This window comes from Pongo pygmaeus, chromosome 3 (genome assembly GCF_028885625.2).
Source record: "Pongo pygmaeus isolate AG05252 chromosome 3, NHGRI_mPonPyg2-v2.0_pri, whole genome shotgun sequence".
NCBI lineage: Eukaryota > Metazoa > Chordata > Mammalia > Primates > Hominidae > Pongo > Pongo pygmaeus.
The window spans coordinates 40,453,137-40,478,512 of NC_072376.2; the positions used below are offsets into that span (position 1 = coordinate 40,453,137).

A 25,376-nucleotide genomic window follows, 5' to 3' on the forward strand; every position below is an offset into this window, starting at 1 on the left:
ACGCTGAAAAGCAGCAGAGCCCAGGCTCCAATCCTGGTCTAATGATCCCAGAATCCTTAGTTTAACATTCTACTCCACTGCCTCTTCCAGGAAGTAGAAAGTGGGATGAAGCTGGTAACATGGAGACTCCAAAGACCTCATTTGCTGAGTTTATCTATCTCTGATCTGATGGTTCCAAGAGAAGGTAAGTATCATAACCAACGAACCAAGTCATGGTTTCTCTTCAACCACATCTCAGCAGCAACACAGAGCTTACCTTTGGACCTGCCTCCTAATTATCCCTAGATCTCTCCTCTTTTCCCCACATTCTCTAAATCCTTTTAAGTTTTCATGATATGTCTAACATCACTTCCTCAATCCTTCTGCACAAAAACTAAATCCACTCTTAGTTTAGAAAATTATAGTGGAATCCCATTTCAACATATTACACATATGAGCCAATCCAGATTTCACCAAACAGTGGCCTAGAAGACATTTGGCAGTTTTCTTAATGATAACACCAGTTGAGCATCTCAAATCCAAAAATCTGAAATCCAAAAGGCTCCAATGAGCATTTCCTTTGAGCATCATGTCAGTGCTCCAAAAGTTTAGATTTTGGAGCATTTCAGATTTTGGAGTTTTGGGTTTGGGATGTTCAACTGGTAAGTATAATGCAAACACTGAAAAATCCAAAAACAAAAATATGAAATCCAAAATACTTCTGGTCCCAAACATCTTGTATAAGAGACACTCACCCTGTAATTGCTAATACATCAATCACACTATTTACTAGGCATTATATGTTAAGACTTCATATATATTAACCACTTCAACCCTTATAACCACTCCATGGAAAGAAAACTATTATTATCCTCATTTTATAGATGTTGTAACAGGCAGCAAGATAGTAAATAACTGCCACATATGTAGCAGGTGGTGAAGCTATTTTCTTTTAAACTTCTCTGAACCTCAGTTCTCTCCTCTCAAAAAATAAAAATATTTACCTCACATGGTTACTATGTAGAAATGGAATAAACATACAAAAAGCAATTTAACATAGCACTTAGATTCTCCCTCCCTCCTAGTATTTCTGGGATCATTCCAAGGTACAATACAGAAACTTTTAATTAGATGGGAACAAGGAGATAAGAGAGATGCTTAGAATTCCTTCACATATGCTGCCTCATTTGTGTGTCACAACACCCTTTGGAAAGAAGTAAATATCACCATCCCCATTTTACAGATGAGAGATTAGGGAACTGGCACATGCATGGACATTCTGCTGGTGACTGAAGTAGGTTTCAAATTCACACATGCATATTGTTTTTCCAGAGGGTTTTAAGGGGTTGGAGGACAGGGGCAGCCAAGACTTCTAGTTCCCTTCATCTTTCCTATGTAGCCATTCCTACAAATTCCACACGTCACCAATGCTCCTGCAACTTGCCAATGTTACCTTTCCCTGGAAAATCAAGCCTGAAAACCATAGTCGAAGATAAAAATAGGTATAGTCACAGTTACTAACCATGCACAATTAGCAACTCTTCTAATAAGAAATAAGGAAGAGGGAGGGAGAAGGAATGGAAGGAGAAGAGGAAGGGAAGAGAAAGGGAGAAATGGTCATGGAACAGAAGTCCAAATTGTCAAGCTCTACGTTCTCTCACCCACGTCAGGATTTTTTTCCACAAAGGTATCAGCTACTTATCCTGGAACAACCTGCTGTTCCTTCTCAGCCCTTCAGCTGGGACCTGCATTTAGAAGCCTCCAAGAAGACATACCTGGCCAGGGTCACATTTCTCAGAAAGGCGGCAGCAGGAAGAGTTGAGCCCGGAGGCCACCACCAGGAACAGGGTGTTTCCCTCGACACAGGATGCAAGTTCACAAAGAAACACCAAGGACCTCCTCTATCTCCAGCTACAGTCTCCTGCTTTCCTCAACAGAACTTAAGGGCAGGAAGGAAAGCGGAAGTCAGGAATCAGGGCCAGGGAAGCTAAAACAAAGGCGGGTCTCTAAAATGCAGACACACACCCATCCCCTCCTCCTGAGCTCACACCCACAGATTCTGAAGCTGGGAACAGGACAAGCCACCATATAATTCTAAGTGCCTCAGCCACAAACTGCCTCAAAACACTGGAGACCTTCTGTGGGCCCAAGGCCATGCTAAAACAACATGTGAGCTTGGCAGAGTCCAAAAACTCACAGAAATCTGTTAGGACACACTTACATGCATCTCTTTGCTAGACAGTTTTCCCCAAGAGTCCCAGATTAAGAACCACTGCACTAGTTGGTCACAAAGTAGGAAAACAGGGCTCTGTAAAAAAAAATCATCACTCTCCCACCAAATCTTCTCTCAACTTCCCTAATTGGGTTAGGTGGACATTCAAGCCATATCCCAGACATTTCTGACTCCATCCCTTCCTGGCCCCATGACCAGTCAGAAACTTGGCACTAATCCATCCTCTGAAGCTAGTAACATGTTAATTCTCATCCTTTCATTTCCACGGTCACCTCTAGGCCAGGCTCTTATTAACCGTCCCGAAGGCCTACAGTCGATATTCTCATCACCTGTCTGCCCTCATGCCAATCCAACTGTACTCTCCCGCAGAGCTGCCTTCCTAAGAGCATCTACCACCTTTAACACCACCACATATACACGCTCCAGGCTATCAACAGCCAGGACCCTGGGGCTGGGCCACCCAGGTTTGAATTCCATCTCCACTGCTTCCTCTGAGTGTCTCTTGAGGTAAGTCAGCTAACCTCCGTTTCCTCCACTGTAAAATGGAGATAATGAGAATATCTATACCAAATGTCTGTTGTGGGAATTAAATAGGAGAGTGTGTGTAAAGCACTCAGAATGGTGATGGCACACAGTAATTGCTGTGTAAGTGTTAACTGTCACCAACATGAATATTCTTAAAGCTTTTCATTGGTTACCAAACAAAATCTCACTTGGGCCAGGCATGGTAGGTCATGCCTGTAATCCCAGCATGTTCAGAGGCTGAGGAAGGAGGATCACTTGAGGACAGGAGTTGGAGATCAGCCTGGCCAACATAGTGAGACTTTGTCTGTACAAAAATAAATACATACATACATACATACCAAAACAAAATCTCACTTCACTGATGGGCTCTTATGACCCTCTATATTCTGTCCCAAATGGGTCAAACTAACCCCAACTTGTCCCTAATCTGCATGGACATAAACTGTTCTTCTCCCACCTGATCCCAAGCAGGGCACCACACCAGTGCCTCACTCTATACTGAAGCTACTAAACATCTCCCACTCACAAGCCTCTTCCATTTGTTCTGCCTGGGATGCCCTGTGTCATATCAGTGTCTGTCAAACCCTCACGGCTCTCGTAGACAAGATCAAGCACTGATCCCACATAAGATACTGCCATCGTGAATTCCAACAACAGCACTGAGGATGTTAACACACCTAACAGTTTCTGTGGTCCTGTTCCAACCTGCCCAAGGACTAATTGGCTGGTCTACCTTAAAGCAGTAACCTTTCCTCTCGGTAAAATGAGGTAGTTGAAACCTTCTTGTCAAGGTTCTTGGGGTTATACAGTGTTTCTCGTTCCTTTGGGACAATTTTTCTTTCTTTCTTTCTTTCTTTTTTTTGAGACAGAGTCTCACTCTGTCACCCAGCTGGAGTGCAGTGGCATGATCTCGGCTTGCAACCTCTGCCTCCTGGGTTCAAGCGATTCTTCTGCCTCAGCCTCCTGAGTAGCTGGGATTACAGGCACCAGCCACGGCACTGGGCCAATTTTTTATATTTTTGGTAGAGACGGGGTTTCATCATGTTGGCCAGGCCTCAAACTCCTGACCTCAAGTGAGCCACCTGCCTTGGCCTTCCAAAGTGCTGGGATTATAGGCGTAGGCCACCGCGCCCAGCTGGAACAATTTTTCATTACAGAAGAGGATACATAGGGTAACTGCACATATTTTTATTTTTTAAATGAATAACTGAAAGCATTCCAGGTCTCAAGTTTCCAAGGCTAGGGAAAAAAGTGAAATTTTACTATATGATGTGCGAAATTCTTTTCTCTTTACAATGTGATGACCCTATGACTTCTAGTTTTTTTTCCCAATAAACTAGAGAAGACAATTTTCATTTCATACCTTATATTATCTCCATGATACATATTGCAAAGCCATTTCTACCTTCCATGTGGAAAGTAATCCCGAGTGTTACACCCAAATCCAAGGCAGTTAAAAAAAAAAAAAAAGTTCAAATTATTTCTCCCTACCCCTCAATTTAGCAATAGAAAATTCCAGGATAACTTTTTTCCATAAATGAACAGAACCAGCCCCCAAATTTCTTAAAAGCAGCAGCTTGGAACTCAGCCACAAGAAGTTTGAAAAGTGGCAAAAAATTTAATAATACCATTACCCTGAAATCCAATAAAGCCTGTTGGAGCTTAACATTTTCAAGAAATCAGACTATTTATGCTATTACCCCAGTACTGCTATAGTTTCCTATAAAGCCATAAATACACACAATACAGTTCACCAGAAAACTAAGACTATCATAAAAAAGGCCATAAGGAAGATACTGCCCATGAAGTGTATCTCCACGGTACTTGCTACAGCAAGTTCACACGGAGGAGTTCATTTATTTTGAAAATTACATTTCCAAGTCCACAACTCCAAAACTCATCACTTTGAACTGTGAACAACTTTTAATATAAGTTAGAGCTTTCTTTTCAAAGACTGTTTTCACCAAGATAAAGGTCATACTGAATATGAAGGACATGTATAAGGCTGTCACAATAATGAGGAAAAGGCTCATAACATCTGCGTCTTCATATCTGCTTCATTTAACAGTCCATTCAGCTTTAAGTAACAGAAAACCTACCTAACAGTGGATTCAACAAAAAGTAAGGAGTTGGAAGGCCCAGGACTGCCGGTGTTGGCTTGAAAACAACTTCAGGGTAGGTATCTCTGAGGCTCTTGGACTTTTCTTCATGCTTGTCACCTCATGGTGACATGAAGGCTGCTGTACATCCAGGCATCTCATCATCATTCAAGGCAGAAAGAATGGGAAAGCAAGGAAGGGTACTGACAAGCTCACTTGTCAGGCTTTATAGGGACAATAAATGCTTTCCCAGCAACCTCACTCCCATCCCAGTGGGCTCATTCTCAGGTCTCACTGGCCAGAAGTAGGTCACAGGGCCACACTTGCTACAAGCAATGCTGGAAAATCAGGGTTCAGAATTGGTATATTGGCTTAATCATCACAATTTACTGTCGATGCTCATCTCCACACCACCCTGAATTAAACTATGGCCCTATGAGCAACAATGGAACAGGATATGGGCATTGAGTGGGCAATTAATTGTGTCTCCATTTTGAGTCTCCATCTTGGGAAGGAGAAAATCATCCACTGAAGGGTTTTCTGCTGCCAATATCAAAAGCATCCACTACCTATAAAGTAACTGTTTTAAAAATTCCCATACCTATAATAACAAACAAATAAAAATTGCTTAATCTTTTAAGTTCATATACCTTGGTTTTTCTCTCTATATAAAGTATAAATGGGCAGTCAATGGCTAAAAGGTGGGTGTGAAGCCTTGCTTCTGTGAACTCTGATCACAGCTTGACCACTGAGAAGCTTTGAGGTGCAGCTCGCTGTTTCCCAGGCAGAAAAGCCACGTTAGCTGTGATTCAAACCTTTAAGCTACCATACAGGGGAGAAGCCTCCTAAATGTGCTGTCTGCATGCTGCTCTCGCCACCTCCCTGCCCCTCCCTGATCAAACAGGCACATCCTTTTAGCACCCTAGATGCCCCGCACCCACTGAACCTTCAGTGGCTCCCCACTACTCTTAGGAAACAGCTGAAACTCCTTACCAAGGCCCTCCACTCTGATTTGACCAGGCCGCCTTCTCCAACCTCATCTCCCACCAGGTCCCACCACACTTGCTATGCTCTGGCCACCCTGGCTCCATGCCATTCCTTAAACAGTCCATACCCCTTGGTCTGCAATGGGCTTTTCCCAGCTCTTCATAGACTGGGCTTTCCCCATGCTTCAGATTGCAGCTCAAGCACTGCTTCTTCAGGGACACCTTCCCTGGTCACCCAACATCATGTGGGCCGTGACCAGTATCCCTCCATCACACTCTTCATTCCTCCATAGCAGGTACCACAATCCACAATTATTTCCTCTACTGGAAGGCTTTCCTACCACCTGTCTCCATCACTAGAACAAACAGAAGTGCTATGGGAGTGGAGACCTCATCAACCTTTTCACTGCTCTATTCCCAGTGCCCAGCACAGAGTAAGGGCTCTGGACTGTTATTTTCGCCATCCTGGTTCCAGGACTTGCCTGATAAGGTTGACTTGTCACTGCCCTCTATACCAACCACTCCTTCGTGTGGCCACCAAATGAACACTACATCTCTAGGACCTGCTCCACTGCAATCCTGACCTTGGAACTTCCTCTCTCCCCAACAACTTATCTTGGTTGTCACACCTCTCTGACTCCTCTCTCATCTACTGAAGCAGGCACACAGCGTGGTTAAAAGCACAGACTCTGGAGCCGAAAGGCCTGGGTTCAAATCTCAGCTCCACTATTGTCTGTGTAGGCTTAAGTAAGTTGCTTCTATAGCTCCTGTGTGCCTCAGTTTCCTGTCATTGAGTGATAATAGTTGCATCTATGTAACAGAGTTGTAGTGAAGAATAAAAGTATACACATTAAGTGCTCAGAACAGTGCCTATGTAAGTGCTAATAACTTAATGGTAATAAATGTAACTTCTGGCCGGGCGCGGTGGCTCACCCCTGCAATCCCAGCACTTTGGGAGGCCAAGGTGGGTGGATCACCTGAGGTCAGGAGTTCAAGACCAGCCTGGCCAACATGGTGAAACCCTATCTCTACTAAAAACACAAAAAATTAGCCAGGCATGGTGGCAGGTGCCTGTGGGAGGCTGAGGCAGGAGAGGCACTTGAACCTGGGAAGTGGAGGTTGCAGTGAGCTGAGATCGCGGCACTGCACTCCAGCCTGGGCGACAAGAGCGAAACTCCATCTCAAAAAAATACATAAATAAATAAAAATAAAAAATAAAATAAGTAAAATAAATGTAACTTCTTATTAAGAATATACTCTTTGTTCTTATTGGCATATGCACTCCCCTAGGCCCTTCTCATTTGATCCCAGTTCATCAGATCCCTCCGTAATGTACCATTTAATATGTCCTTCAAATCCCACTCAGGAGACCTGCATTCCCATGCCTGATCTGCCAACAACTTGATCTGAATTGCATTCCTCCCCAGACCATTGTGTCCTGTTGGAGGAAGATGATCTGGAAATTGTGTTCTCCTGGGCTTTACTGACTGCACACATCTTTACCAGCCTTCCCCTCCTCTAAACTGCTTCATCACATAAACTGATTCTAAATGATACAGTTACCACCTTTGGTCACATCCACAGATGAGATATAAGCATTGAGGGCAATATGTAACTCTTCTCAATACCCCAGAGAGGTCAACACAGTATTAGGAGTACAGCGAACACAGTCTCTACCTATTAATTGGCACTGGTCACCCTATCTCCTCTTAACGGTACCTTTTCCCTCAAAAAAGGGAAGCGTCTTTATAAACTGCACCCTGCTTACTTGCTTAAACTGGATCCTGCGGTGTGAGGATCAGTGATTTCAAAACAAAAAGCTACTATCTCTTGTTCAAAAACAACAGGAATCCTCTTTACCCCTAACTAAGCCCAAGTCACAAGGATAGGATGGCAGCAGGTATGCCTGATTTCCAGAGTTAGCCAAGTCATGTTGGATTTATTGGTATTGAGTTCCAAATAACTAATATGTAACATAAGCTCTTCGTGGAATTTTCTTGCACTCTGGGAGAGGGGGATCAACTTTCCCAAAAATTGGACACTCCTAGGGAAGAATTCAGGGGAGAAAACAAATGGAATCCCATGGACTTAAGTATTTTCCATAAAATCAAAAAAGACAGACTAAAAAGTCTAGATATTCCTTTAACAAAGCATCATCTATAAAATATTCAGGCAGGGCGCGGTGTCTCACGCCTGTAATCCCAGCACTTTGGGAGGCTGAGGCGGGCAGATCACCTCAGGTCAGGAGTTCGAGACCAGCCTGGCCAACATGGTGAAACCCCCTCTTTACTAAAAATACAAAAATTTAGCTGGGTGTGGTGGTGGGCGCCTGTAATCCCAGCTACTCAGGAGGCTGAGGCAGGAGAATCTCTTGAATTCGGGAGGCAGAGGTTGCAGTGAGCCGAGATAGCGCTATTGTACTCCAGCCTGGGCAACAAGAGTAAGACTCCGTCTCAAAAATAAAAATAAATACAATATTCAATAGTATATGTTGCTGTTTTCTTTTCCTTAGTACATATTCATAACAGAAAGGTCTAGAAGCTACAGAGGCAAACAACAAACTGACCTATCTTATGACTCTGAAATAAATATGCCAAGTCATTCATTTAGAATTCTATTGGTTTCATCTTGCATAGATTTTTGTGGCCTTTTGTGCAAAGGAAGGTCAGCAGAGTTCACTTCTCCCGAGGACAATTTCAGGTTTGCATAAATGAGCAAGTGTCCAAGAACCTGGAAAAATAAGTCCTTTTGCTTTGGTTTCAAAATGAGGCCCCATAAAAAGTTGCATGCTTTTCTCCTTTCCCTTCTGGAGGCTGCTCGCAGAAGATAGGTCTTAAGCTTCTCAAGTCTGGCTGGGGCATTTCCTCCCCGCTCTTCCTTCAAGCAGAGGTGCTGTGCCTCCTGCCCTGAGGACAACGCATTCTTCTCATCTTTCTCAGGGGCAAAGCCTGTCCTCTCACACACGGGACCCTTTCTGACCTATCCCCAGCATCCTAATCCTCTTTATGTGGAGTATAGGGAAGGGAAAAAGGACTAAAGTCCCTCCAAAGACTATTCTGGCATGTTTCCAGAGTTTCATTCTGCAACAAAAGCAGACACCAGGTAGGCTTCTTTCCAGGGCATCCGATTCCTCCTGGTGAAGACTTGTCACAGGGCTTCTTAGTCCCGCTGTATTCGTCAGCAAAAGGGAAAGTGATAGATCCAGAGCATCCAAACAAAAAGGACACTCTTTTATTACAACAAAGTAAGACTGCAAATCTCTACCCTGGAAGTAGCAAATTACAAGAGAGGTTTAAAAAAAAAAAAAAGAACAAGTTACAAATTAGGGACTTAATTTGGACTATTGAAATTTCATTTCTTTCTTCAGTGAAAGATAAATACATAGAAGTAACCTTTCTTTACTAGTGTCAACATCAAGATGTAACATTATTTACTAGTTATGTGAAAACAAGGTCTGTATTTATGAGTATCTGAAAATAATGGCAGTCAACAGGCCTCAGATCACCAATTTCACAGGTTGGGTTCACATGCTATGTAATAAAAATCTAGAACCTAACTGACTGACTCTCAGACAGGCACAGAAAGTTATCTACAAGTAAAGAGGTAGCCACGGATGAGACTATGCTACACTACAAAAATGTGGTTACTCAGGTTCATGGCATCTCAGTAGAGGGATCTGCAGAGCACCCATTCACTGAATTAATACTTAACATCTAAAGTTCTGCAGAAATCAGGGATTGCAATTTGGTGACGAAAATATCTTAAAATTCTTTAATAGGACGGTGGTAATAAAGTTTCCAATCAACATGGTGAGCTGAGATGACAGGGAAGGGCTCTGCCTGTTTCAAACACATGGAAAAACTGAGTGAGAGATCATTAACTACTAAGAAAATACTAAGAAAAAAATCAAAATCACAAGAAATAAATCCCTGGGCCAGAACCAAAGATAGAACTTAAAGTCAGATGAGAGAAAGTTAAAGCTCTGAAGATGTAAAAGGCTATCAGAACACGAGATAGGCTTAGTGCATAGGGGCTGAGATCTTGATGAACCCTGGAGAACAAAGGGTCATATCTCACCAACAAGAAATCAAAATTTCAAAACAGCTCCCATGTAGAGGTATGGCATCCAAATACAGAACATCCATGAAGCATCAGGTCCCCAAGCCAAGAAAACAATAACATTAGGCTGGGCGAGGTGGCTCACGCCTACAATCCCAGCACTTTGGGAGGCTGAGGCAGGGCGGATCACCTGAGGTCAGGAGTTCGAGACCAGCCTGGCCAACATGGTGAAAACCCATCTCTACTAAAAATACAAAAATTAGCCAGGCGTGGTGGCAGGAGCCTGTAATCCCAACTACTCAGGTGGCTGAGACAGGAGAATTGCTTGAACCCGGGATGTTGGGAGCAAGCCCCCAAAATCTGGCCATAAACTGGCCCCAAGACTAGCCATAAACAAAATATCTGCAGCACTGTGACATGTTCACAATGGCCCTAACGCCCAAGCTGGAAGGTTGCGGGTTTACAGGAATGAGGGCAAGGAACACCTGGCCCACCCAGGGCGGAAAACCGCGTTCTTAAGCCACAAATAGCAAGAGTGATTTATGCCTTAAGGGCATGTTCCTGCTGCAGTTAACTAGCCCAACCTATTTCTTTAATTTGGCCCATCCCTTCGTTTCCCTTAAGGGATACTTTTAGTTAATTTATTATCTATAGAAACAATGCTAATGACTGGTTTGCTGTTAATAAGTATGTGGGTAAATCTCTGTTCGGGCTCCCAGCTCTGAACGCTGTGAGACCCTGATTTCCCACTTCACACCTCTATATTTCTGTGTGTGTGTCTTTAATCCCTCTAGCGCCACTGGGTTAGGGTCTCCCCGACCAAGCTGGTCTCAGCACTGGGAGGCAGAGGTTGCAGTGAGGCAAGATCACGCCACTGCACTCCAGCCTGTGTAACAATGAGCAAAACTCCGTCTCAAAAAAAAAAAAATAATAATAATAATAACAATAACACTGGTCCAGAAGCCAGGACACCCATGGGGCACTAACTGAGGCAAATGAGAAAGTGGGGGATTTCCACAATCCTAGTTGTACATGACTCCCACATAAAACATCCTCTACGGAAGAGACTTACAGTGAAAGCTTAACACCAAACAAGAAACAATTTACCAAAAGAGAGAGCCGACACAACTGGCAAAACCTGTGCCCAAGAGCTAGAAATAGAACAGTAAATAGCGGTTGTTCAGGAAAAAGTTATCATGAATACAACTAAAGCTCAAGAGAACCATGTGTGTTGGAAAGCAGGATTTGCAAAAACTTGTAATATGCAAAGAATTTCTCCCCTTATCAATGCTGAGTTAAGTTTATAAGCAAGTACTTCATTCATTTATCCATTCGATATATATTTATTAAGCATTTATTCAGCGTCAGGCTCCAATTACTCCCTCCCCCTCGGTCTTGGCTGGCACAGGCTCTGAGGATGGTTATTATCCAGTTCCACCCCTTAGCCCAAGATGACTCCACAAATATTGGAGCAACTACTGTAGATAAAATAGTGTCCTCAGTCACAGAGGAGAAGAGGGAAATAGTACTGGAGTTCAGACAAATTATATACATGTGCCAAAATATAAAAAGAATTTAGGACACAAGCAAGCATCAAGAGGGAGATTTAAGAGCTGCAGGAACACGTGCTTCCAGCGGGGAAACCAGGAAACTCCCTGGGAAAGAGAGCGACTCTGCTGCACCCCATGGCAAAAGCAGGATTTTAGCGGGTTACCAAAAGATGGATCCACATACCAGAGGGGAAACAGCAGGAGCAAAGGCACATGACCCAAAGGCACAGGGTGTACCCTGGCAGGAGCAGCCCACACAGGCTACTGTAAATGTCTACTGAATAGTAATAATACCAACAACAATAACGATCATTCATCATGAGTAATGGGTAATAAAAATAAGGAGCAGTGAAAGGAAATCTAAAGGACTCAAATACCAGGGTGACCTTTTAAACCAGTGGGGACACACTAAACATTTTCAGCAGGGAAGCGGCATGGTCAGAGCCACGCCTCAGTTAGATTCATTTGGCCACTATGCATGAGTTAAGTTTGCAGGCAAAGAGACTGCAGGCCAAGGTCTGGAAGCTATTGTAATGGTACAGATCCTCACAGCTGCGGTTGCAGTGGTGGCTGCAGCCATCCAAAGGAATGGATAGGTACAGACAAAAATGAACAAATACGCAATTTTTATTAGCAATTCCTGGAATATAGTCATGTGTTGCTGAACAACAGAAATACATTCTGAGAAATGCATTATTGGGCAATTTCATTGCTGTGCAAACATCATCATGGAGTGTTCTTACACAAACCTAGATGGTACAGCCTACTACACACCCAGGCTAAGTGGCACAGCCTACTACACACCTAGGCTAGATGGCAGAGCCTAGTGTTCCCGGGCTGCAAACCTGTACAGCGTGTTACTGTACTGAATACCGCAGGCAAATGTAATACAATGATAAGTATTTGTGCACCTAAACATATCTAAACATAGAAAAGGTACAGGAGAAATAGGGTCTTATAATCTTATGGGACTACTGTTGTATATGCAGTCCATCATAGATTGAAACATTGTTATGTGGCACATGACTCATTTTAAAACTGGAGTTTTAACATAAACACAAATATCTGTATGAAAAGCCTGGAAAGAACAGCTCTAGCTATTTACTTCTTATTTTCGTGCTCAATGGATGCCATTCTGCATTCCATACAAAGGCAGCACCCTGTCCTGGAAAGGCAGAATAATCTCAAAACAGAAAGAAAGAAAATTAAAACTCCAGTCTGACATACAAGCCTCAAAAACAATGTAGAGCACAGCAGTATGCACTGCTGACCCTTGACTGATGATTCCGACCACACCTGATGATAAAATTATTAACTATGGCATGTTGCTGTTGTTTTTTACTGAAATCGTTTCCCTTCTCCAGGGAACAGTGTGGCCCTGTTCAGACACAGGCCTGGTGAGGAGGCCCCAGGTCAAACTGGCTTTCCTGCCTTATGTGAGGGCAGCAAGGGCTGCTAAGGTTAATATTTCTTTCTGCTATGAGTAGCCTCTACAGAACGTCAGCTTGAGGTTCAACAAGCAAATCTTATTTATTTATTTATTTATTATTTTGAGTTTTGCTCTTGTCGCCCAGGCTGGAGTGCAATGCCGCAATCTTGGCTCACTGCAACCTCCGCCTCCCAGGTTCAAGCAATTCTCCTGCCTCAGCCTCTCTTGTAGCTGGGATACAGGCGCCCTCAATCACACCCAGCTAATTTTTGTATTTTTTTTTTAGTAGAAATGGGGCTTTACCATGTTGGCCAGGCTGGTCTCGAATTCCTGACCTCCGGTGATCCGCCCAGCTTGGCCTCCCGAAGTGCTGGGGTTACAGCACCCAGCCAAATCTTATTTAATGATCAGGAGAAGCAAGCTACAAAGGAGTACGTAGAAGGGAGGAATGGAGAACCAATCAAATAAAATAAGTAAGTGTTCATGCCTTGGACTGAGGGATCAACAACACCGGGAAAAGAAATCAGAGATGGAAACCATGAGACGGTACGAACCACACTCTAGTTCCAGGGAAGGGCGGTTCAGGCAACGTGTTATGCAGATGTGTGCCCCCGGAAAAGCAGCCACTCACTCTCCCTCCACCAGAAAAAAGGCACAAAGTGACAAGCTCAGCAGAGGCCTCGGGGCAGCAATCTCTATGCTGAGCACAGGTAGCATAGTTCTGGCACCCAGTAAGGAGAAGATAGTTTTCTCCTAAAGAGCTTTTAGTAAGAAATAAGTCAAATGAAAATAAAGAGCTTCCTTGCAATTACAGGACAGCACACACCTGTGCAGCTCAGGGCCCTTCGGTAATCTCTGGAAAGGCACTCAGCTGATGGCCAATGTGTCATTCTCTAAGATGAAAAAAGGAGCAGGTCCACATATGTGAATTTTTCAGATAAATTTACTTCTTCCACTCCAAGAGCCCAAATGTTAGCATTTTAACCACTGTGAAAGAACAATGTCCTCAAAATATATTAGCTTGAACCATATGAAATTAACCTTTTTGTATGTCAAAAATGCTCAAGTACTAACAATTTCACTTGGATCAATGGCAGTACATGTCCTCCAACTTTCTTCTACATAGGGGTGGGCAAATTTTTTCTTAACAGGATCACAGATATTTTAGGCTTTGAGGGCCAAGAGACAAAAAAGAGATTATGTAGGTGCTTACATAACCATTTAAAATGTAACCATTTAAAAATATAAAAACCTCCCTCAGCTCCTATAAAAATAAGCATGGGCTGGATCTGACCTATTGGCTACAGTATGCAGAGCCCTGTTATACAGGGTACAGGTGTAAACTTTTTTCTGATGATGCTCACTATGAAAATTGCTAATTTCAGAGTAAATCTGTAATGCCCTTGGAGATGCTAACAATATCTGAAAATATGTGAAGAGCTGTTTACCCCAACACTGCTGGCTTTAATGCTGGTTGTTGGTCCGAATCCCTATTCTATTATCAGCAATCCCTCCCTACTGCTATAAAATGCCACTACTTTTAACTGTCTGACTTACTTTACAAGCAACTGTCTGGGTGAGGGCTTGAGGGTGGTTCTAACTTTGCTTTCTGTTTTCTTTTTTTGAAACACAGTCTCGCTCTGTCACCCACGCTAGAATGCAGTGGTGCAATCTCAGCTCACTGCAACCTGTACCTCCTGGGCTCAAGCAGTCTTCCCACCTCAGCCTCCCGAGTAGCTGGGACTACAGGCGCATGCCACCATGCCTGGCTAATTTCTGTATTTTTTGTAGAGACAGGGTTTCATCATGTTGCCCAAGCTGGTCTTAAACTCCTCGGCTCAAGTGATCCGCCCACCTCAGCCTCCCAAAATGTTGGGATTTTTTTTTTTTTTTTTTTTTTGGAGACAGAATCTCGCTGTGTCGCCCAGGCTGGAGTGCAGTGGCGCGATCTCGGTTCACTGCAAGCTCCGCCTCCCGAGTTCACGCCATCCTCCTGCCTCAGCCTCCTGAGTAGCTGGGACTACAGGCGCCCACCCCAAAACCCGGCTAATTTTTTGTATTTTTAGTAGAGACGGGGTTTCACTGTGTTAGCCAGGATGGTCTCCATCTCCTGATCTTGTGATCTGCCCGCCTCATCCTCCCAAAGTGCTGGGATTACAGGCGTAAGCCACCACACCTGGCCCCAAAATGCTGGGATTATAGACTTGAGCCACTGCTGGGATTACAGGCATGAGCCCAGCCATAACTTTCCTACAAAGAAAAAAACTGAGCTGCACAAGGTAATAGGACTTAAAGATGAATATGAATAAGCATAATTACAGAAAGGATATGGCAGCAAAAGCACTTACGGGGAATTACCCCAAATTTCCCCTGACTTGGAGCCAAAATTCCACGGGTTCCAAAGGAAAGCAACAAAAACAAATAAATATCTATACAGCTGGTCCAAGGCCAAAAGACTGCAAGGGAGCAAGAAGTAAGTCTGAGACACACTGCCCTTCATAGAAATAAACATAGACCATTAAAGGGAAGAATCATTTTTCTCCCAGGTTAATCAGGGGTAACGACAAATAGGAAAAGGCTACAACTATAGCAGTTCTCAAAAGACTGCTGGAAAAACTTTAGTGTTGTGAGATATCGAAGGTCATCCCTGAGGGAACTGAAAGAGTTTCCTCCTTTGGAGAAGGCTAAGAAATAAGAGCCAGGAACTCCCTCCCTAATACATATTAAACAGAGACATACCCAGGGGACCTCTCTTCTGGGTCCACGAATTTTGTGATTATAAAGGAATTCAAACAATCACTGCGAAATGTTTTTAATTTATGGCATTATTATCATTTCAAATGTTATATATTGTGATGAAAAAGGAAAGCTTAAAAAAATAAAAGCCTGTAGAAGAATAGATACATTAGACCAGGCATGGTGGCTCATGCCTGTAATCCAGAAACTTTGGGAGGTTGAGGTGGGTGGGATCTCTTGAGCCTAGGAGGTCAAGACCAGCCTGGGCAACATAGCAAGACCCCATCTCTACAAAAAATAAACAAAATTAGCCAGGCACGGTGGCACATCTGTAGTCCCAATTACACCATAGGCTAAGGTGGAAGGATCACTTGAACCAGATGTTCGAAGCTACAGTGAGCTGTGTTCATGCCACTGGACCCCAGCCTGGGCAACAGAGCAAGACCCTGTCTCAAAAAAGAAAAGAAAAATTTGGAAAAAAAGAATGGATGCACAGAAACAGAAAAAGGAGATTGTTGACATACACTTCTGGTCTTATAGGGCCACTTGATTACAAAAATCCTAATTTAGATAACATTTCTTACCATGCAATATTCAAAACTTACCCTAAAGCAATCCATTCTCTTGTATTTCTAAACATCCTTATTTAAACCTTTAAAGCTTTTACCAATTCAGTACTCTGTGATATTCTACAATGAAAATTAAAGAGAAAAAAGCAAGAGAGAGACTGATCCCATACATACATGAGCTGCCTGGACGACAGTGAGCCTCCGGGTACCGTCTGCCCATAGCGACAGTCAACACACTGGCAGGGGCCTCGGCAGTTCCCAAGTCCTCAGGAAAGACTGAGATGGTTAGCTGTGGTGGGGGGAGACAAAAAAAAAAGGTAGAAACAAAACAGAGACTTAGGATAATGACAGCTTTTTTTTTTTTTTTTCATTAAAATGCTAATGATGACCACATATTTCCAGATAACCATGTTTATGAATTATTCATAGTCGCATGCAAGATGAAGTCTCCCTGTCACCGCAGGCAGGCCCAGGGCTTGCTGATGATTAGCATGCAGGCTCTGCAATAAGTGTGACAGAGGTGCAGGTCGCTGGAAGGCTTGACCAGGGCTGGCCCTCTCTGACCCCCATCAAAAGTCCAGGCAATCTGACCTGCATTTCCCTGATGCTTTTCCATTCTTCCTTAACATCAAGGACTAGCACTGCCTGGCTGTTTGCTGTGACATCTGAACTAATATCCTGTAAAACTTTAAAAGCTTGAAATGAAGAAATTTTTTTTTTCTGTATTGGAGAGGTTAGATGTCATGTTGATTGGAAAAAAAAAAAACTTTTCAGTGACGTATAACATATAGAAAATGCACACATGACAATGGACAGCTCAATGTATTTTCCGAAACTGAAAATACACCAGATCAAAAACCAGAACATTATCAGCACTGCAGAAGTCCCCTTCATGCTCCCTTCTAAGGGTGACTCCTACGCAGAAATTATTTTTGCCCATTTTTGTGGCCATCAAGTCGATTTACTGTCAGTTGATTTTTTATTTAAAAAACATATGCAGAACACCTACCATACACCCAGCAGCATGCTAAGCACTGGAGCTACAAAGATGAATAAGATACCATCTCTATCTCTAAGGAAAGTGAAGTCTAGGGGAGCCAAAGGATGCACACAAACTGGCCACCGTAGGGCCATGGGATGAGCATAATCATTGAGATTCATATCAAGCATGGGCATCTAGTCCAGAAATGGACAGGTCAGGGAGGCCTTCCAAGAAAAGGGGATGCCTAGCATGTTCTAAGGCTGGGTAGGAGTTAGCCGCGTTAGGGATGCGAGACAAGGCGATGGAAAAGGGAAAGGTAAGAAACCGCATGGTATAGTCCAGAGTTGCTGGCCACTCTCTAGAGTGAGGCCTGCAGAGTGAGGCCAGAAAAGAAGCCTGGAGCCAGATGGCAACCATGTACATGTCTCAAAGAACTCTGACTTTATCCTGGGTGTAAACAGCCACTGATGGGTCAGATCTGGGTTTTGGATGCATGATTCTCTGGGTGGATTTGAAGGGGGCAGGGTTCGGTTGTTACAATCATTCAGGGAGAAGGAAAGGGTGGAGATTAGGGCAGTAGAAGTAGGTAGAGAAGGGGAGAGAAGAATTAGTACTTGGAACCATCCAGAAGTTCAAAGCAGAACACTAGGTTTATTACACATGGGTGGATGGCAGTGACAACCCAGGTAGAGAACATAGGAGAAGAAATAAGGAAGACAAGGAATTTAGTTTGGGGCACTAGAAACTGAGGCAGCAGTGGCTCACGCCTGTAATCCCAGCCAGCACTTTGGGAGGCTGAGGCGGGCGGATCACCTGAGGTTGGGAGTTCGGGACCAGCCTGACCAACAGGGAGAAACCCCGTCTCTACTAAAAATACAAAATTAGCTGGGCATGGTGGTACATGCCTGTAATCCCAGCTACTCAGGAGGATGAAGCAGGAAAATCGCTTGAACCTGGGAGGCGGAGGTTGTGGTAAGCTGAGATCGTGCCATTGCATACTCCAGCCTGGGCAACAAGAGTTAAACTCCGTCTCAAGAAAAAAAGGAGAGAAATTGAAGCGTGGAAGATTCAGGTGGGGATACTGAGATATTCTTGAGCATAAAGCCTGGAGAAGCAGCTTGGGAAAAACATAAAGGCATAAAAGCGATTACAACATAGAGAGGAGCAGAGATTGTGTCAGTGAGTGATGTCACTGCAGGAACATGGACAGAAGGAGAACATTACAGGATCAGTGCAGAATCCTGGAGAACACACATAAGAGAATGTGCAGAGGAAAACGATCTTTTGAAGAAGACCCAGGAAGAATGGTAGAGAGGTACCATGGGATAGAAAGAGATGAATAAAGATAAAAAATGAAAAGTATACCTTTGGATTTGACATTTAAGAAGTCACTGTCCACCTTGATGGAGAGCTGTTTTAGTGAAGTGGTGGAGGCAGAGATAACAGAATCAACAGAGCAAGTGGAAGAGCCCAGGAAGGGGAATGCGTGGCTGCTGGAAGAGACTAAGTGCTCACAGCACATGGCTACAGGCTGAAGGACTCAGTTCAGAGGGAGAGGCTGAAAGTCCAAGGGGGAAGAGGTAAAGATGGCCTGAGATCTCAAAAGAGGTGAGCCAAAGGGTCAGGAGTACAGATAGAGGGGCTGACCTTGAAGAAGAAGGGGAGTCCACAACCCTCGGATATTAGAAGGAAAGTACAGTAGCTCCCCTTTATCCATGGGGGATGCGTTCCAGGATCTCCAGTGGATGCCTGAAACCATGGATAGAACCAAGCCCTATCTACCTATACTATGTTTTTTCCTATACATATGTACCGATGATAAAGTTTAATTTATAAATTAGGCACAGTAAGAGATTAACAATGATACCCAATAATAAAATAGAGCAAGTGAATGTGGTCTCTATTTCTCATAACTATCTTAGTGTACTGTACTATGAGAAACTGCAATCACAGAAATGAAACTGTGTAAGTGGGGGCTACTGGAAAGGTAAATCTGGCTATAGTAAGTTCATAATGAATAGCACTGGGATTTGGAGACAATAGACCAAATTGCATCAATGTTTTTAGAAAACAGCTGGCGAAGTCTCTTTGTTGAGAATGAGGTGACAAGTAAATGGTCTGAGGACATGGATCTTGAAATTCTTGGTTTCTGGCAAGCCATCCCCCCAAATTAAAGTAGTCTAAGTCTGTTTTAAGGTAAACAAACAAACAAGGCAGTTTGTACCAAGATAGAAAAGAGCATTTATAAGTTCTACCCCTAAGAGTAGAACTTCAGAGTATCAAAAAATCCTATTATAAGCAACAGATCTGGAAGATGTCTTTTCTTAAAATGATCTCGAGCTTTGAGTGTCAACATTTCCAAAGGTATACATGTAGTTTAATTAAGCAAAACTATTACCAACCATCTTTTTTTTTTTTTTGAGATGGAGTCTCGCTCTGTTGCCAGACTGGAGTGCAGTGGCGTGATCTCAGCTTACGGCAACCTCTGACTTCCTGGTTCAAGCAATTCTGCTGCCTCAGTCTCCTGAGTAGCTGGGATTACAGGCACATGCCACCATGCCCAGCTAATTTTTGTATTTTTAGTAGAGATGGGGTTTCACCATGTTGGCCAGGATGGTCTCGATCTCTTGACCTTGTGATCTGTCTGCCTCCGCCTCCCTAAGTGCTGGGATTACAGGCGTGAGCCACCACGCCTGGCCCTACCCACCATCTTAGAAAGCTTCTTGAATTGCTCCAATTCAAAGGTCCTTCCTACCATGGATAAACTACCGAAAATGAAAAAGAGGCAGACATTTGAAAGTAAAGTCAAGAAGGAGGGGAGAATGGGTTGGCAGTGGCACCTGCCACTGAGACTTCCTAGCTGCCTCTTAAAACAGTAGTTATGCCATCCCACTGTGATCTCCTGAACGCTTTTCCATCTAGGGTTTTAGCCAATTCAGAAATGGAGTGGAGTGACTTTATACTTGGAAAGTATCCCAGTAATGCCAAAGGAGCAAGATTCATTAGAAACCCGATGCAATGCAAAACACCTGGAAAAGCAGCTTTTATGTTCCCCAGACAGCCTTTGTGATCTCAAAAACTCTAAGACTGCTCTGCGGTTTGTCTATTCTGTTAACAGGAACAAGATCCAGGCCATTTCTGGAACTTGAAAGGATTTTAGAACCAATGCTATCTGCACTGAAGTCAGTCAGGACAGAGATGGTTTCAAAGGGATCAGATGCCTACTAACTGGAACACTCATTTCTGTATCCTCAGGGCATAGGATGTAGTAAGCAGTCAATAAATGTGAAATAAATCAATAAACCAATACATTAGTGAAGAACTTTCACAACTAGGAGGTAAGGAGGCCAATTAAACGGTGAGAACAGAAAGAGTCTATTTCTTCTTTTCCTACCCTGACTCAAAGCAAAGCTGCAAATCACATTCAGCTGCATTTATACTTTTCACAGAAGAAAATCTTTATGAACTCATAAATATGAACTTGTAAGTAAATACTGCATGTTAAGTGGGAGGATTCAGAAATTATGAAACACAAGATGCCTCTTAAATAGGAAAATAGATGGGTATGAACATTTTGAGGACACAAAGCAATAGAAATTGCAGACTTTACATCTGTCTGCCTTCTTTGTCATCCTCCCCTGTGAAGGACAGGACATCATTACTCTCACAGCATGGTGCCTCTCCTCCCAGATGCTCATTCACACAACCCGCTTCGGTTTAACCTGCTGGGGCAGTAAGATAAATGGTCATGAGATAACCAAGTCTCGCTTCCTTGAAAATTTTAAAAATTCACCTTGGTTGCAGGTCTGTTTTAGTCCTAATATACATTTCTATTACTCACGATTTTACTTCTTTTATAAAAAAGAAGCCCTGAGGTATCATGATCATACTGGACACATTTTATTTTATTTTACTTATTTATTTATTTTTTGAGACAGAGTTTCACTCCTGTCGCCCAGACTGGAGTGCGGGAGTGCGATCTCGGCTCACTCCATCCTCTGCCTCCCAGGTTCAAGTGATTCTTGTATCTCAGACACGCAAGTAGCTGGGATTACAGGCGTGCACCACCACACCCGACTAATTTTTAGTAGAGACAGGGTTTTACTACATTGTCCAGGTTGGAACTGAGCTCCTGACCTCAAGCGATCCACCCGCCTTGGCCTCCCAAAGTGCTGGGACTACAGGCGTGAGCCACCATGCCTGGCCTGAACACATTTTATATTACGCAGCAGCACACGGTAATATTTGTCTAAAAATAACTTTAATAATAAAGCTTCCAAAGGTGAGGAATAGTTTTTTTTTTATTAGTATGTACCATGTGACATTTTTCTGAACTGTTAAAAAATAACTTGATCCTGAAAACATCAAATCTGATTGTGTCCATCTGACTAGCAGTATCTCGGGAAGGAAACCAACCTTTGAGACTTCTTTCTACTCTTAAGAACACTAAGAGCAAGATAAATATACGCTACTCACTTGAATGCAAGCCATCAAGGAAAGGAAGGGAATATATTTGCCAGTCTACAAAGTGTTTAGTGTGCAGCTTTTTAATTACTGCATTTACGGTACTAGCCATAATATATTCACTACCACAAATGCTCTACAAAGTCATTAATCCTCAACAAATACATTAATGCTTCCCTCCTCTCCTACAAGTTCTTATTATGCTGATGTGGGGCAAAAATGCCAAGAATTCTCTCCCAAGTAAACATTTCATGCCAACAGCCACTAGTTCTACAATGCTCATTTCACTATTTTAAGATATGTAATAGCTCTGCTTAAGCATTTCCTGCTGTTGACCTAAAAGATGTTTGTACATAAAAAAATTTTAAATGGCTTTGCTTAAAGCAACAATTTTTAATACAAAGCTGATGAAAGCTATCTAAAAGGTTGCTTATGCTCTTCCAAAATAATATATTCTATAATTCAATAATTGTAATTCTCTGCATCATTCTGCAGTTATAGTACAATATAATTTCTGCTTTTTAAAATCTCCAGGAATAGGCCGGGCACGGTGGCTCACACCTATAATCCTAGCACTTTGGGAGGCCAAGGCAGGCAGATTACCTGAGGTCAGGAGCTCGAGACCAGCCTGGCCAACATGGCGAAACCCCGTCTCTACTAAAAATACAAAAATTAGCCAGGCATGGTGGTGGGTGCCTGTAATCTCTCCTACTTGTGAGGCTGAGGCAGGAGAATCACTTGAACCCGGGAGACGGAGGTTGCAGTGAGCAGAGATCATGCCACTGCACTCCAGCCTGGGTGACAGAGCGAGACTCTGTCTCAAAAAAAAACAATTAAAAATTTTAAAAAAAAATCTCAAAGAATCAGACATTGAGAATGATCACGATTTTCAAAACAGCTGAAGGATTACCCATCTAAGTATCAAAATGGGTTTAATTTCAACCATAGTGGATTAATTTTTTTTTCTAAAAGGTAATGCCTTCTTCAGAGAATCCAGAATGTGATTAATCTTTGTTTGGTGACACAGGATCATCAACATAACTATAAATTACTTGCTCTGCTGGAACATGAGAATACTAACTCCAAGGAAAAGGAGTGGCAGCAGTTACTGGGTAGGAGCTGGGTTTCTACCACCACAAAGAGAGCTGGATGCGGAGTTACTACTAAAGCACAGGGTGCAATGAGAATCAAAAGGAAGAGACTGCTGAAGTTCTCACAACAGGGAAAGCACAGATATAAATACACTCTGGAGAGCCCAAGGGGAAATCCAAGTTACAGAGCCAGGTCTGAAGTCAAGAGCTGTGGCCGATTAGAGTCAAGATCTGAGTTGGAGATAAACTGATGGCGAATAGAGGGAGAGAGTGTTAGGCTGGCTTTGTGGGTATCCTGCTGGTAACTGGGTTTAACCTGCCCATTAAAGGCCAGTGGCAAGACAGCTGTTCTCAGAAGCTTCTGAGGCAACAGAGGGCTGTTTATTCCTCTACTCAAAGGCAGATGACTACTAGGCTTTGGGAATATGTGTCTGCCTTTCACAGTCTGCCTATCTCCTCTCCTTTGTCCTAAAGACTTGCATCTCATTTCTGTTATAGTACCAACCTTTCCCTTCTTCAAGTCAGCTATGATTCTGGAATTCAAATAAAATAATGAAGTGTAAGAGAACGAAACTTAAAATACCAAGCTCCAGATAAGATCTGAAGGGCACAGGGCACGGCCTCTGAACACATACTTGGGCTGTTGTGATGCCTTTTTTGTTTATTTCTTGGTTCTTAGGGAATTCAAATAGTGTTCCTTAAGCAGAACTCATTTGAAGTCATTTAGCCAAGCCTAAAACCTTCCCGGAGCATGTTATTTCTAAGTGACCACTGTTGTTAAATAACACCTCCTTTGGAGAAATTCAATAAGCAGAATCTCCAGAAACACAACAAAACCAATTGTCCTGATGTGAACAATCTAGAAATGTGGGAACAAACTCAGAACCTGAAGAAAGGGAGGACTTTACCATTGCATACATTAAGTGACTGTTGGCAAATCAATTAGCCTTCTAAGCCTCATCTGTAAAATGTGCTAAGGATATCTGCCTTGCAAAGGTATGAATGAGAACAAAAGGAAAGGCTCAGAAGAGATCTACAAATGTGAATTACACCTTTAAGTGGAAACAAATGTGAATTACACCTTAATTAAGTACATAACCCCCTACGACACACAGATCTTTATTTAGACCTTTTTTTAGACTAGCTCTTGTGCCTAGTAGTTTCTATCCAACTTTCACCACCCCAGATAAGATTCTTTTTCCAAATTATTTCCAAAGAACATTCTTCTTGGCTAAAAAATATTTTTAACTTCACTGCTCATATAGGAAGAACAACTACTATTGAATTTTCAGAGTAAAAAAAAAAAAAAACTAGAATGTAAAAATTCCCCATTATGATTTTCCTATTTTGTTTCTTCTTAACAACTTCCTATCTAACTTCTTTTCTCTTTTTCCCATTTTTCTTTATGGCATCTTTGTGGATCTTATTTTCTCACTTTAAGTTCAACTCTTGCTGTAATGTGATTTAGCAGTTTACAAGGCACCTTCACATATATTACCTTATTTCCCTTAAATTTCTTCTATTCTCTTTGTTTCTTGCCTTACTTTCAGAAATACAAACAGAACTTTCTAAAATCAGCAAAGAAGCAATTTTTCACCTTCCAACTGCCAACATACACAATACTTGGCAGAGTTGTCCAAAGCAAGTCAGACTACATACAGTATACCTAAATCCTGACACCTCCAACTCTCTTTACAAATAATTTTTTTTCTCCATGGTAATGGTCTCTTGAAGTTAAAATATAGTGAGAAATGTATAAACATACCAATATATTAAAATAAGACAAGTGAATCCCTTTAAGAATCATGAAAAATAATTAACAACAACAACAAAAGAAAAAACAGCAGGAGGCCCGGTGAGGTGGTTCACACCTGTAATCTCAGCATTACAGTATGTAATGAATACAATGATACCAAGCTAAAGTAGTAGGATCATTTGAGGCCAGTAGTTCAAGACCAGCCTGGGCAGCACAGCAAGACCTCATCTCATCAATTAAGCAGTCAATCAATATGCCAGCAAGTCGGGTGTGATGACATGTGCCTGTAGTCTCAACTACTTGGGAGGCTGAGGCAGGAGGATTGCTTGAGCCCAGGAGTTCAAGGCTACAGTGAGCTATGATGGTGCCACTGCACTTCAGCCTGGGTGACAGAGCAAGACCATCTCTAAACAAACAAACAAAGGAATAAGAGGTTGAAAACATTAGCAGAAAGAAAAAAGAAGGAATAAAGTTGTTATTTTTGCTTCCAGTAAAATTTCCATCATCTTTCTTACCAGAGCTGTTCTTCCCCAAGCTCTGCATTAAATAATCTGATCATTAAATCTGTGAAAACCACAAGGGATGTGCCCATCTCATTAAAAAAGATGATCATTTGAGCTATGATAATGAGAAAGAGCATCTATTTTTGGTTTTAAGGACAGAAGTACTTCCTGCCTGTTGCTCAGAGCAGCAACACTTCTAGTTAGCTTTAGCACAAAACAGATGCCCCAGCACTCTTTATCATAGTGACAACAGGAACCTGCAAATAGAAAGATTTCATCTCAGAACTTCTACATACTCTCAATCTATTGATTTATCAACAAAGAACATGAGGCATCTGAAACAGAAAAATATTAATTCTACCATATGAAGGCAATTTTTTTTTATTTTTTTTTATTTTTTTTTTTTTTTGAGACG

General features: G+C 42.5%; 1 protein-coding gene across 44 annotated transcripts in view; it reads right to left on the minus strand.

The window, feature by feature from the left end:
- Positions 1-25,376, minus strand: part of APBB2 (amyloid beta precursor protein binding family B member 2) — a 398,003-nt gene that overhangs the window by 233,381 nt on the left and 139,246 nt on the right. For 42 of the 44 annotated variants that reach the window (XM_063664510.1, XM_054486425.2, XM_063664494.1 and 39 more), the window contains one exon: positions 16,340-16,454. The exons of the other annotated variants lie outside the window; for them this stretch is intronic. The gene's annotated coding sequence lies outside the window, so the exon portion shown is untranslated. The remainder of the gene's footprint in view (positions 1-16,339; positions 16,455-25,376) is intronic. 44 annotated transcript variants of the gene reach the window in all.